The sequence below is a fragment of the Artemia franciscana genome, chromosome 11, assembly GCF_032884065.1.
Source record: "Artemia franciscana chromosome 11, ASM3288406v1, whole genome shotgun sequence".
NCBI classification, from domain to species: domain Eukaryota; kingdom Metazoa; phylum Arthropoda; class Branchiopoda; order Anostraca; family Artemiidae; genus Artemia; species Artemia franciscana.
Window position 1 is genome coordinate 20,732,096 of NC_088873.1, and position 15,540 is coordinate 20,747,635.

At 36.3% G+C, this 15,540-nt stretch overlaps 1 protein-coding gene and 1 pseudogene across 1 annotated transcript in view; one reads left to right on the top strand and one right to left on the bottom strand.

The window, feature by feature from the left end:
• LOC136032954 (dipeptidase 2-like) overlaps positions 1 to 15,540 on the bottom strand; it is a 285,294-nt gene that overhangs the window by 83,623 nt on the left and 186,131 nt on the right. The gene's annotated exons all lie outside the window — the stretch shown is intronic.
• LOC136033399 (5S ribosomal RNA) lies at positions 9,274 to 9,392 on the top strand (annotated as a pseudogene).

Genomic DNA, 15,540 nt, shown 5'->3' on the forward strand with positions numbered 1-15,540 from the left:
TCGGAATTAATTTCACTGCGATTTTGCAAACACACATGCATGTATATTACAATGTTTGAAAGCACTTGTACTGGATTTCACTAATAAAAAATAAAAAGTGGACATCGTGGATCTAAATTCCTAGCAAAAGGTGTTTATTGACATTGAACACTAGTTTGACGGATCTCCACTATTCTCTGCCCCTTTGCTGGCAAATTACCATGGATGAAGCAATGAAAAAAATGTCTAACTATAGAAAATTGATTTGTCTATCCTTTAGTTTAGGTGTCGTTCCTCAAAAGCTTACCTCCTATTCAACAACTTGAATAAAGCCTTTTCAAACAAACGCAAGCACGTCCGAAATTCCTTAGTTCGCGCATACAAAGAAATGTTAACCCGGGTACCGCGGTTTCCAACTTTTTAAGTAAATATGTATTCAGTATTTAGTCGCACTAGTGACAGATAAAAGTAGAGAAGAGTTGAAAATGTCTTAAATTGAAGCTGAAGTGGCACCAGAGTCTGCAGAATCGCAGAGCATGGCTTCACCAGCCAAAAAAGAAAATAAAGGAAAGGCTCCAAAACCAGCTAAGGCTGAAAACCTAAAGGGGATAAAAAGGTCAAGGCACCAGGAAACCACCTAAAACACACGAAAATGATTACCAAATCCATTGCTGACCTGAAAGAACGTAGGGGACCTAGCCTTCAGGCCATTCTCAGATACATAATGGGCAATTTCCAGGTTGGCAATGATGCCAAAGTTGTGAATATGCATCTTAAGCAAGCTTTGAAGCGTTGCCTTGCAAATATAATTGTTATAAATCCCAAAGGTACTGGCATAACTGGTTCTTTCAAGCTTGCAAAGCCTGTCAAGTCAGAAAAATTCCAATGCAAAAATAAAGCTTTGAAGCCATCTTAAACATCGCTTAGGACATTAAGCGATCTTAAGCATCTTAAGCAAGCTTTGCAAGCTGCAGTTAAAAAGTCATTTTCAGCCAAAAAGGCTTCCAATCCAATTGCTGGTAGCAAAAAACCTGTAAAGGTTTTCAAGAAACCAACTGTTTCCAAAACAGCAGTAACAGCAAAGAAATCGACACCCTAGAAGTGGCTTTCAGTCAAGAAAGCTCCCGCCGAGAAACTAGCATCAAAAAAGTCAGTAGCTAAAAAACCAGCTAAAAAGTAATGTGTGCAATAAATTATCCTGCAGTATCAAATATATCAAATATATATACAAATGTATCGCCATAGCCGATTGGGTAGAGCGGCACCTTCAAATTGCGGGAGCGGAGGTACCATTCCCGACTATTCTGAGCGAGGCTGATGAATCATAACTAATAAGATTATATCAATCAAAAATAATAACAGATTAAAAATAATCAAAGTGTAAATCGTGAGAGTTGAGGTGTCATTCCAACTAGACTTATAAATACTATTACTATTTTACAGTAAAACAACACAAATATAAATAGTTTCGCTTAATTTCTTTTTTTCAAATCTTCGACAAAAAAGGAAAGGTTTGATACATAAGGTTTAGACCCTAAAAATGACTATTGTTGAAGGTATTGTTTTCTTATTTAACCATACAACACATGAATCGCAATCTTTGCAAAAACAAAAAAGAAGAACAACAGATTACCTAGAAATGACTGGCTAGGCCTCTGAGCAGAAACTGTTCACCCAGGTAGAGTAGTTACCTGAATATACGTTAGAATATACGATTCAAAAAGTTTAGACTCTAAAAATGACTGTTGTTTTGGTATTTGTTTCTTATTTAACAATACAACACATGAATCGCAACCTTTGCAAAAACAAAACAGAAGAACCATAGATTACCTAGAAATTACTCGCTAGGCCTCTGACCAGAAATTGTTCGCCCAGGTAGAGCGGTTCCCTGAATATACTTTAGAATATACGACACAAAAAGTTTAGACTCTAAGAATAACTGTTGTTGTTGGTATTGTTTTCTTATTTAACAGTACAACACATGAATCGTAATCTTTGCTAAAAAAAAAGAAAAACCACAGATTACCTAGAAATGAATCGCTGAACTCTGAGCAGAAATTGTTCGCCCAGGTAAAGCGGTTCCCTGAATATAAGTTAGAATATACGATACAAAAAGTTTAGACTCTAAAAATGACTGTTGTTGTTGGTTTTTTTTTTCTTATTTAACAATACAACACATGAATCGCAATCTTTGCAAAAACAAAAAAGAAGAACCACAGATTACCTAGAAATGACTCGCTAGGCATCTGAGCAGAAATTGTTCGCCCAGGTAGAGCGGTTCCGTGAATATACGTTAGAATATACGATACAAAAAGTTTTGACTCTAAAAATGACTTTTCGTCGCCTAAAAGCCGTTTTGCCGAATGTAACAATTTTTGGCGAAACTAAGTTGCGAACGCCATCTTGTGTAAAAAAAAATTCTCTTTTGAATTGTCTAATTGACATTGCGGTAAAATATCTCTAACTGTCTGTATTTTGCAGTTCTCCTTTGCCGAATCGCATATTTTTCGATTTCTTTACAGCGGTTTGGCCGAATCGCATACGGGATTATAGCATGGTCCGTTTTGCCGAAAGTTGCTGATTTGCTGAACGCGACCTTGGAGAAGAAGAAGACGTTCTTTTTTATCTTGGCGAACAAGATATAATTATGAGACCCAAGACACTGAAAATGTCGATTTCCCCAGATATTTTTGAAACAGACAGGTAAGAGTTCGATATTTTGAGACAGAAGTATGTACAGCAGCATTAATTGTAGTTTGCTTCCACAGTTTTAAAGGAGGTGCTAATGAAGGTTCATGGGCAGAAAAAGCCGGGTCAAAGACGTCAGTCAAGGAAAAAGATGAGGTTTAAAAGTTTTTCCTCTACTACTAAACACCTTCTATGTTAGATCATTGATAGGGTAGCCACTAAAAAAAAATTATCAAACCTGAGCTTTTGAAGATCAGAATGTGATTCTCCTATCTTTCAGCTTTGATTTGAGGCCAAAATCACTTCTCTATTTTGCCTCTAAGCATTTTAAATCTTTTTTAGAAAACTGTATTTTACAGAAGGAAATGCCTGTGTTTAACTATTGACTTTAGGGTTTTGTCCATCTAGTAGCCAAATTGGAACTATGTGCTTCATTGAAATTCTATGAAACTGGGCGGTTTTGAGCTGGTTTTGGGTGCATGGGAAACCCCAACAAGTGAGTTAGATGGGAAAATGTAAATATGATCATCATGGTTATAGTCCAGTAAACCTATTACTGCTGTACAACACTGACTTTTCCTCCTTAGTATCAGTAAATTTTTTAGGCAAGTTCAGCTGTTTTTTTTTTTACATCTAAATTTACATTGAAAATTAAGAAATAATCTTAAATAGCTAGGACATCTTACTGATGGACTTATAAAACCCACAATTTTCTCCTGAATGCAATGGTATTTTAAAAATATTTTTTAGCGATATTTTAGACATGTAAATCTGAAAAAGAAAATTCACAGTAATTCATGCTTCTATTACGAAAAAATCACCAATTTGTGCCAGTAGGTGTTTGTTTGGCTACCTTATCATTGAGACTGACACCCTGGCATAGTTAATGAAAGTAATTTAGTTCCACTAGGCTATCAAAGCTGAAGGAAACCCATATGTTGGCCAGAATGGAGAACATAAAGCTTTTTTTTTAGCCCCGAAGATTTGTCTTCAGATTATGATGAAGATTCCGACCCGATGTATTTCCCACAAGTAGAAAGTGGCGATAATACTGAAAATCCAGAATGTACACCCAGTAAGGGATCTTCATCAGAAGTCGAAAGTATTGCACTCTGCGAGGATGCTGGCCAGTCCAGCTTTCCTACTACTTGGACAAGTAATAGAACAGAAAGTGAACCAGAGGCTACCAGAGAAAATCAGTGAAACAGCTTCTGCTAGCATGTCTCCAACCACAGAAGGAAACGATGGCACAGAAACGAGAAATGATACATCCTAAAAGGTCAGAAAGAGGTTAAATAACAAGGAAAAGTGGGTGAAAAATCAGATTAGGAGTGCAGTAAACTCTGGAATTGTTCATCTGAACCCTGTTACCAAAAAAGTACATGGAAAGGAGAAGGAAGTGAAACCTTTAAATTGCCCTCATTCGTGTCCTTTCAGATGTTTTAAACATTTCTCATAGACTGATCGTCAGATTGTGTTTAAAAACTTTTGGATTCCAAAAGGATGTACTATTTGAAAACAACGAAACCTTTACCTAAGAAAAGGAACAAAAAAAAAGACTCACCGGAAGCATACATTCCACTATTTCTTGTCAGTTCATAAGAAAACTGTGGAGGTCTGCAAAGGATTTTATTTTGCTACCCTAGACATCGATGATAAACGTATACATTATGCCCATAAGCTATCATGAGGTGGAGTACCTCATGTTAGTGTACCACAGAATCCTGTGAATAAAAGTAAAGAAGAGGATCTAGCGTACATAAGAAAGCACATTGTAAGCTTTACAACCATGGAATCTCATTACTGTCGTGCCAAAACCAACAGAAAGTTCCTCGACCCTTCACTCACTATAAGCAAAATGAATTCATTGTATGAAAGTAAGTGTGCGGAAGATGATAAGTTGCCTCTCAAGGAACACATGTACAGAAAAGTTTTCAATTGTGAATTTAATCTTGCATTTCATATTCTTGAAAATGACAGATGTGATGTTTGTGAAGAAAAAAAGGTGGCCGAAAAAAAATGATACTGAATTATCTGAGGAGGTCAAAACCTCTCATGCAAAACATGTGAAAGGAAAACTAGAAAGCAAAGAAGAAAGAGGGCTTCGGATGACCCCGTATTGTGTTTTGATATGGAAAACATTTTTTCTTTGCCGAAAGGGGATGTTTTGTCTTTTCTTTACAAAAGGAAGATCAATTGCTTCAACTTAACTGCTATTCTTACCTTTCGCAGACATACAAGAAAGCTAATCAAGAGAGTTTATTGTTGTTTGTGAACAGAATGTCTTGCTGGTAGAAGTGGAAATGATATTGCCAGTGGTCTTTGTGCTATCCTTGATAAGGTTTTTACTACCTATCCTGACATCAGAAAGTTGGTTACCTGGTCAGAATAATGTGTGCCTCAAAATCGTAATCAAATAATGAGCTACATGATGCAAGACACCCTGAAGAAGCATCCACATGCTCAGAGTATAATGATGAAGTATTCTGAGCCTGGCCATTCCACGATTCAGGAGGTCGATGCTGTTCACAGCGTCAATGAGAGGTCTTTGAAGCACAAGGAAGTCTTTTCACTGCTAGACTTGACAAAAAAGCTTTTGATTGTTCGGCCCCGCGACCCGTTTGTCATTATTCAAATGACTAAGCTGAAGTTTTTCGATTACGCCCAAACTTCCAAATACTACAAGTATAGCTTAGTTCCATTTTCAAAGGGGAAGTTACTGCAGTTTAAGCGAAGACTATGCAAAAGGGTGTTCTACAACTTCGTTTGCGAATACTACTCCTTCTGTAACACTGACTGCACCAGAGCCTGGCCCAAGGAGGCCATTGCCCAATGTGTCAGCAGTTAGTGTTGTGGAAATGTTGCTGCCTCCTTCACCTTCTAGTACAGTAGTTGAGTTGCAAACAGCAAAAATAAAAGACTAAAAAACGCTTTACCGTTTCATGCCATCAGTAGATGTGGCATATGTGAAAAGTCTTATTAGAAGTTGTAAGAGAGCTGAGGTACGTAGTACTTCAGCTGAAATCACTGCGTGTCCCGAAGCAGCCTCTGTCGTTAATGCTCAGAAGGTTAAAACAAGAAATTCAAAGAAGCTTGTTGCTAAGTGAGACCTCCCACTGATCTTTTGTTGCATTTTATTGTATGACTCCCAGTTAATAGTCGAAATTAAAATTTGTCTATCAGATGATATACGTTTTGCTGAAAGTCGCATTACTAATTCATGCTGAGCCAATTCCGTTTTAAAATATCTTACCTATGTTCCGGAATTTTCAGGCGGTTTTGCCGAAACTGATATTCATTCCGTTTTATCTCAGAAAAGGCTCACCTTAGGCCAATAAAATGAGCACAAAGATATAATCGATTTTTCTTCTTAATTCTGAAACAAAAATCAACGCTCTAGCTGTAGCCTATTCTGAGATACAAATGACAAAATTTTGAAACTCGTTTTTCTCGGGCTTTTGGAAAAACAGATTCGGCAAAACTGCTCTCAGGCGGCGATTTGTCCATCAGGTTGAAGAAGTTGAAAATTAGTCAGCTTTGTTATTCAAAACAACCTTCCCCTCAGCATCTCAGAAAGTTTTGTATCCCTTGTAAAATCCTTAACTGGAGCAGGACAAGCAGTGTATCATGTACAGTTGGGGAAACAGAAAGCTACGAACTGTATCAGGCAAGGTTTTGGTCCTTTCTTGAAGGATCTTATTATAGAGAAACTTAAAAAGTCACAAATCTCCATCATCATTGACGAGACAACCGATCAGAGCACAAAAAAACATTTGGCAGCGTGTGTATCCTTTTGCAACGAAAACCTTAAAACACAGGTAGACGTATTAAATGTCAATGAGTGCGCCAATTGCACTGCAATTGCTCTGTTTCAGAAATTGGAAGAGAGTATTTCCAAATTGACTAGTGCGGGTGTCCCTCTCCCCAACTGGATTGGGTACTGCAGTGACACCACCAATATGATGTTTGGTGCCAATCAATCAGCGGTATCCATGATCCGGGACAGGTATCCTTAGGTGATCCCAGTGAAAAGCACCGGTAATCTATGCCATTTATCAGCAAGTAATGCCTGTAAAAAGTTGTCCAATAAACTGGAAGATGTTTGCAGGACCATCTACAACCATTTTAACCAGAGCACAAAGAGAACCGAGGGTTTTAAGGAATTCACGGAGTTTTTCAATACAAAGATTCACAAGCTCTTGGCACCTAGTCAGAGCAGGTGGTTGTCCGTCCACTCATGCGTAAGACGGATCTTGGAACAGTGGATTCCGCTTCGGCTGTATTTTGCAAGTCTAGCAGTATATGACCCAACACATGCTAACGAAGTTGTTCTGGAAACACTGTCCAATCCGCTGATGAAAGTTGTTTTCGTGTTTACCGAATACTTACTTGCCGTAATTCTTACCGTGTTTACATACTTACTTACTGGGCTGATCACTGACTATGATAAGACCTTCCAGACCAAAGAGCCTCTTATATTCAAACTTAAAATGGAAACGGAACGGTCACTTCGTACTTTCGCTTCTTCTTTCATATTATCCAATCATATAAAGGGATATGATATAATGTGCTTGGATGTAAACACTGAAATTGGATACTTGCCAGTTAAGGATATCTATATTGGCTTTGAGGTAGCTACAATCCTTCGAGAGTATCTCGAAGAAACGAACCTCACATACGAGGACGCTAATGTCCAAATTATTCTCAGAACAGCAAGGGAGTTCTACCAGGAGCTTATTAATCAAGTGCAGATTAGATTCGATTTTTCAGCACCTATATTTAAGCACCTGGTCATGCTTGAACCATGTAAGGCTGCAAACATGGAGCCACCTACGCTAATACCGTTCTTCCACTTTTACAGCAGTCCAGACTGGGACAAGAAGAAAATAGAAAGTGAGTTGAGGAACAAAAGTAAACTAGAAATTCCGATTAATCTACTAGAAAGTCCTTTGCTTTTTTGGCGGAAAATTTTGTCAATGAAAATGCCTTGTGGGTCACTGAGATTTAAGAACCTTCAGAAGGTAGTGATGTATCTTCTTTCACTTTCGTTTTCAAATGTTGTGGTGGAAAGGTTGTTCAGCTCTCTAAAAAAATCAAGACAGACAATAGAAACTCTCTGTCATCTGAATCTTTAGGTGCATGTCTGCAATCTCAGAGTGGCTTCAAGAGGGTTGGACCATCAGTGGTGGATAATCCTCATTTGCGGAAGAGACTTAAAATGGTAAAAGCCAGTGCAACTTCTGAAGAGTGTAGGGGAATGCCTATTATGAAACCTTAGTCCGATGATTTATTTTTATTATCTTAGTTGGAAGTTGATATTAGCTGTGTTCCTTAGTAACGAGCGAAGTAACTGATGATACTCTGTTTTTTTCCCTATATATGTTTTTTTTTATTCGCTGGTGACTTCTTTAACCCATTTTCGGGCTCAGTGGCTAGTTTTTCCTCTTCATTGTAGACTCCCCAAAACTTGTTCGGGAGTCAGGTTCTAGTAAAAAGTAAGTAGGATGTGGTAAATAGATGGGACCAAGAATCTCCCTTGTAGGTGCAACACCAAACCAGCATTAAACACCAGTGAGTAAAAACCAGACACTAATATGAGCGCAGAATACGTGCCAATTAGTTGAAAGCTGAATTCAAATAGAAATGATTGATATAATGAATATCACTATATGAATTCGTAACCTAGAAACCATGTCAGGAAGAGGAAAAGGTGGAAAAGTTAAGGGAAAGGCAAAGTCCATTTCAAACAGGGCGTGTTTCCAATTCCCAGTGGGAAGGATCCACCGTCTTTTGAGAAAGGGCAAATATGCAGAGCGAGTTGTTGCAGGGGCACCCGTTTACCTTGCAGCGGTGATGTAGTATTAATGAGCTTGCTTGTAATGCTGCACGAGGTAACAAAAAACTCGTATCATTCCTCGTCACCTAAAGCTAGCCATTAGAAACAATGAAGAACTGAACAAGCTACTGTCGGGGGCTACCATTGCCCAAGGAGGCGTTTCGTCCAATATTCAAGCAGTCCTTCTACCAAAGAAGACAGAAAACCGGCAAAGGCCTAAATGAATCTAATTTTAGCTCCAAGACCTACCCTAAATTAACCAACAGCCATTTTCAGGGCTACAAATTCATTGAATCACTCAATAGCATCTAACCACTCTCGGAATGGAAAAAGCTATGAAATTAAGGATGCTGAATGTGAAAAGAAAAATTTTCACAATTATCTAATAACAAAGGACACGAATTTAACGGAGGTTGGGGAGATATTTTCCATAAAAATCCTTAAACTATACCCCAACAAAATCTAAATATATATTTGAGGCTAAACTATTTTGTTACAATTAATAAAGTTTCGAAGACACTCTAATTCAACTAATCTAAACTAGCCTAGGAACCCATAGGATAGTCATCTCAAAGGTAGAAACATTTTGGGGGGCTTGTCATTTTTTTCAGAAGGAGTAAAGGTTTGTTTTAAGAAAAAGAATTAATAAGCAAATTTGGATTCTTATTATATATTTGTCTACTAAAAACCTTGGTTCATGACTCTAAAACGAGGCATTTTATTTCTTTTCAGTTTGTAGACCAACAGTCATTTTGTTACAAAATTTCTCAGCCAACAGCCATACCACGTTGAAAGTACCCAGTCTCGTCAGATCCTGAAAATCACACAGAGTCGGGCCCGGTCAGTACTTGGATGGGTGACCGCCTGGGAACAACGGGTGCTGTTGGCATCTTTTATATATATATATATATATATATATATATATATATATATATATATATATATATATATATATATATATATATGTGTATATATATATATATATATATATATATATATATATATATATATATATATATATATATATATATATATATATATATATATATATTATAATGATTTTTTTTCAAACTAAAATAATATTCTTGGTAACAAACTCGTTTCCTTATTCTAATAAGGCCAAGCTGATTATATCTTTTATAAGAGAAAAGAAAAACAGAAGAGACTAAGTGGGACATATCATTAATTTCCATCGATTGGTAATAAATAAATGCCAACACTTGACTCACATTTATCTAAGCCAATAAATAAAGTCAATAATTGTAACCAAAGTGACATTATAACCCCCCAAGATATTTTAGTTGATCATCCTGGAAATTAAATCAAGTTGAAAGCAACCAAGAAACATACAGTTTTAAATGATTAATTCTCCTATGCTGGAATTGATTCTTCAGTCTATGGGCCATCGCCTTGAACGGTCAAATATACTGGGCTTATAATGTCACTTTTCACTTTTGTTACAAGTCACAATTTTTGACTTTATTTATTGGCTCATCAGCTAAGCCAAAACAACAGTGGAATCACACTCATTTCTGATTTTCAAAAAAATGGCGTGTCATTCAATATATTCCATCGGGGACTTTACCAGCAATGTATGATAAAAACTGATTGAACAGTTTATTTATGTCCAAATCGTCTTCATATATTTTCGGGCTCAACTCCATTAGACAGTTTAAATACCTTTGTCTTTCAATAGCATCTACACCACAATTCTGCTTGTTCCTTCAATAGCGCCTTATAAATAGCTGACTTAATTCAAAGACTTACTATAAAATTAGTCTTTGATTTGTACATGCCCAAATCCTCTTCATATGTTGTCAGGCCCAATTCCATTATACAGTTCAAATTGCTTCGGTCTTTCAATAGCATCTATAGCAAAAGTCTACTTGTTCCTTCAATAGCGCCGCCTAAGCAATTGTCTTAGATCAAAATCTAACTTTAAACTTAGTCATTGATTGGTCTATGCTCAAAGTCTCTTCAAATGTTTTCGGCCTCAACTTCATTGTACAGTTCAACTACTTTTGTCTTTCAGTAGCATCAATAACACCAATGTACTTGCTCCTTCAAGAGCGCCGCGAAAACAACTGACATTAATCAAAGACATCTAACGTATTTTATCTTCTATCGTCTTACGTATATTCAGGAAACCTCTCTACTTGGGCGAACAATTTCTGCTCAGAGGCATAGCGAGTCATTTCTAGGTAATCTGTGGTTCTTCTTTTTTGTTTTTGCAAAGATTGCGATTCCTGTGTTGTATTGTTAAATAAGAAAACAATACCAACAACAACAGTCATTTTTAGAGTCTAAACTTTTTGTGTCGTATATTCTAACATATATTGACGGAACCGCTCTACCTGGGAGATCAATTTCGGCTCAGAGGCCTAACGAGTCATTTGTAGGTAATCTGTGGTTCTTCTTTTTTGTTTTTGCAAAGATTGTGATTCATGTGTTGTATTGTTAAATAAGAAAATAATACCAACAACAACAGTCATTTTTAGAGTCTAAACTTTTTGTATTATATATTTTAACGTATTTTCTCGGAACCGCTCTACCTGGGAGAACAATTTCTGCTCAGACCCTAGTGAGTCATTTCTAGGTAATCTGTGGTTCTTCTTTTTTGTTTTTGCAAAGATTACGATTCACGTGTTGTATTGTTAAATAAGAAAACAATACCAACAACAACAGTCATTATTAGAGTCTTAGCTTTTTGTATCATATATTCTAAAATATATTTAGGGAACCGCTCTACCTGGGCGAACAATTTTTGCTCAGAGACCTAGTAAGTCATTTCTAAGTAATCTGAGGTCCTTCTTTTTGTTTTTGCAAAGATTGCGATTCATGTGTTGTATGGTTAAATAAGAAAACAATACCAACAACAACAGTCATTCATAGAGTCAAAACTTTTTGTATCAAACTGTTTCTTTTTTGTCGAAGATTTGAAAAAAAGAAATTAAGCGAAACTATTTATATTTGTATTGTTTTACTGTAAAATAGTACTAGTATTTATAAGTCTAGTTGGAATGACACCTCAACTCTACCAACAACAACAGTCATTTTTAGAGTCTAAACTTTTTGTATCGTATATTCTAAAGTATAGTCACGGTACCGCTCTACCTGGGTGAACAGTTTCGGCTTAGAGGCCTAGCGGGTCATTTCTAGGTATTCTGTGGTTCTTCTTTTTCGTTTTTCCAAAGATTACGATTCATGTGTTGTTTTGTTAAATAAGAAAACAATACCAACAACAACAGTCATTATTAGAGTCTAAACCTTTTTTATCATATATTCTAACGTATATTCAGGGAACCGCTCTACCTGGGTGAACAATTTCTGCTAAGAGGCCTAGCGAGTCATTTTTAGGTAATCTGTGGTTCTTCTTTTTGTTTTTGCAAAGATTGCGATTCATGTGTTGTATGGTTAAATAAGAGAACAATACCAACAACAACAGTCATTCATAGAGTCAGAACCTTTTTTATCAAACCTTTTCTTTTTTATCGAAGATTTGAAAAAAAGAAATTAAGCGAAACTATTTATATTTGTGTTGTTTTACTGTAAAATAGTAGTAGTATTTATAGGTGTAGTTGGAATGACACCTCAACTCTTGCGATTTACACTTTATTTATATAATCTGTTATTATTTTTGATTGATATAATCTTATTAGTTATGATTCATCAGCCTCGCTCAGACTAGTCGGGAATGGTACCTCCGCTCCCGTATTTTGAAGGCAAATCGGCTATGGCGATATATTAGTATATTTATCAATGTGAGCACTTTAATATCAAGCTTGAACCTTACGAGCCAGCTGTCAAATCTACTCTTTATTATGGTCTTTTTTTGTTTTGTTTTAGACAGCAATAGCGCTAGAATACAAAAGTAAGTATTATGCAACGTATTTTTGGGCTCAAACAACAGCTGAATTATACTTTAAAGGGAAAAGTAGAGAATCAAAATTGGAAATTTATAGCATTATAACTTTCTGAACAGAAAGTTTCGAGTATTTGCTTTGATAGCCCTGAAAAGGGCTGTTTGATACTGCAGGATAACTTATTGCACACATTACTTTTTAGCTGGTTTCTCAGCTACTGACGTAGCTGAGAATACTGACGTAAACCCCAAAAACATAAAAAGCCAGATGTGAAGAAAATAAGTAAAACAAGAAAAGATAATCAATGATTGTCAGTTTATTTTGAGCGAAGCCTCTTGATAGAAAATCGAAAACATAAATCATAGGGCGATTTTATTGGTTTAGCCCAGTGGTTCCCGAGCTTTATTTTATCGCGGCTCCCTTAAAAACGTTTAATCATATGGTGCCTCCCTTCCAATTCGCAACATAATACAGACTGGAAAACTTTTAGTACTACGAAATTTATCTAGACAATATCTTGCAAACAGAAGAAAACAAATGATAATTTATATTATTGTCTTTTAATGAGATAAATGTGTTTGCCTGTAATTAGCACAAAGTTTGCCAGATCTCGGTGTCAATTACGAAATGATTGCACGAACCTCTTTTTCTATAATCGAACGAATTCGATGTTTCGGTTTCATTTCAGCTAGTGTAGAAAATCCTGTTGCGTAAAAAAAAAACTTTGCGGACGGCATCAATACCTCTAAGCTTTATTTGAGAAAAGATTATATTTACTATTAATATCTAGCGCAAATTGAATTAGGGATAGATTCTGAAAATATTGTTTAAAGAATTATCAGAGGCTAGTTTAATCAAGTTTTCTTTCTCATTACTTATTAATCCAAATTCGTCATCTTCTTTCCCCATAAATGGGTTCTGTATCCACGAATTTTTTGTAAAATCATGATCATCAGAATTATTCAAGAAATGAATTATCGAAGCATTCAGGTGTTGAAAAAATGGATTTGTGCTTGCTTCTTTGGTAACTTGGGCGCGTAAATTTAGAAGTGGAAACAAATAAAACTTTTTTTTTCGAATTTACCTCCCATAGCTCCATTTTTTACTAATTTTTTCACATTATCTTTTTGAATCAATAGATGCATTTTTGGCCCTCACATCGATTTATTCAAAAAATGTAATTTTCCTGAAATATCCCCGAAACAGGTAGTTTGATAACTAAATTTTCATTTCTAAAAATACTTTTGTCCTTATGTTGATTTTTTTCGATGTAAATTGTAATTTCTACTTTGAGTTTATGTATCCTCTGTGGCACTTTGGCACGAGACAACCGGCGCTCTTCATAATAGAATAAAAGAGAGGTGTTAGGAATCCCATATGGTCAGACAGCTGTGCAAATACTCGAACTTATAATGGCATCTCTTTATATCAATCAATCAATCAATTTATTAATACTAAAGAAAACTATTACAAAAGTAAATCAATTAATAGGCTGAAGAAGCTATGCTTGTAATGGGCCACAGAGAACAAAAATAAAACACTTATAAAATATATACAAAAAAAAAAACACTGGAACAAGACAAGATTTTAAAAGAAGAGAAGTGATATACAAATTGGGATAGAATTAAAAGAGAGACAAAAATTATTTAACTGGAAAGACCCGACGAAATAATGCCTTTGCAGAAAGAAAAAGAGGGACATCCAAAGGGATGGAGTTCCATAATAGAATTGACTGATATACAGGAGACGTCTGAGCTGCTGTAGAGGATCATTTTGGTAAAATAAATCGTCGAGAAGAATAACACAAAGACGAAAAGTACCTACCTGAGCCTGTCCTTGAGAAAAACTGCTGCAGGGTCGGTGGAAGAGTACCTAGAAAAGCAGAATGCGCTAAATAAAGAGTATTTTTACCTATAATATGATCCAGCGGAGCTATTCCAGTATCATTATGAAGATCAGAGGAAGGGTAAAAACGAGGGAGAAGAAAAGTAGCCTTCACTGCCCTATTTTGGGCTCTTTGAAGTGAGCAGAGAAGAGATTTATTAGTATTGCCCCAGACAGAGCAGCAATAAGAAAGGTAAGGATGAATAAAAGCATGATAAAGAGAAACCATAATATCAGGAGGAAGAAATGAATTAATCCGGTGCAACACTGAAGACTGGCGGAGTATTAAGGAACGGGTGTGAGTTATATGCGGTTTAAAAGAAATAAAACAGTTAAGATACACACCAAGAAGTTTCACCATAGTAGCTTGTGGTATAACATCATTCCCAAAAGTCAGGGTGATTGGCTCCCGTACGTCTCTCATGCGGTAAGGGGTCCTAAAGTTCACAATGGCACTCTTTCGGCTGTTAAGAGCCATACCATTTGACCAGCACCATTCTTTTACTTTATCAAGAAGACCTTGAGCGATAGAAGTGGCAGATGGCAGGTCCACCGCAGCAATGAAAAAATTAATGTCATCAGCAAAAAGAACAGGGTGAACATGGGGATGAAGACCTTCAACAAGATCATTAATGTAGATTAGAAACAAAAGTGGTCCAAGCACAGAGCCTTGTGGGACACCTTTCAATACAGGCAAAGTAGTGGAAGAATTACGGTTAACCAAAACATACTGAGATCTATCTGAGAGGTAGGACCTAAACCAATCTAGTGGGACTCCATGCATACCAAATAAGGATAGTTTAGACAGAAGAACATTGTGGTCAACCATATCAAAGGCCTTTGAAAAGTCAAGAAGTAGACCCGAAACACACAAGCCCTTGTCCAGATTAACACGCACAAACTCTGTAGCATCAGTAAGTGCATGTAAGGTAGAGAATGAGGGACGAAAACCATACTGATGGTTAGTGATGAGAGAATTTCCATCATTTGAATTAGTACCAAATACAAATGAAGAGAGTCGACGATACACTACTTTTTCAACAACCTTTGAGATGACGGGAAAAAGAGAAATAGGTCTGTAGTTTGAAATTAAAGACGAATCACCTTTTTTGTGCAAAGGTAGAACAGTAGCAACTTTAAATGAATGAGGGAAAATACCAGAAGAAAGAGAGAGGTTAGTTATGTGTGAAATCGGATGAGAAACAAACTGACTAATTTTTTTAAGGACATTATTACTCAAACCAAAACTATCAACTGAATGACTACTAGGAAGTTGGGAAATAATACTAG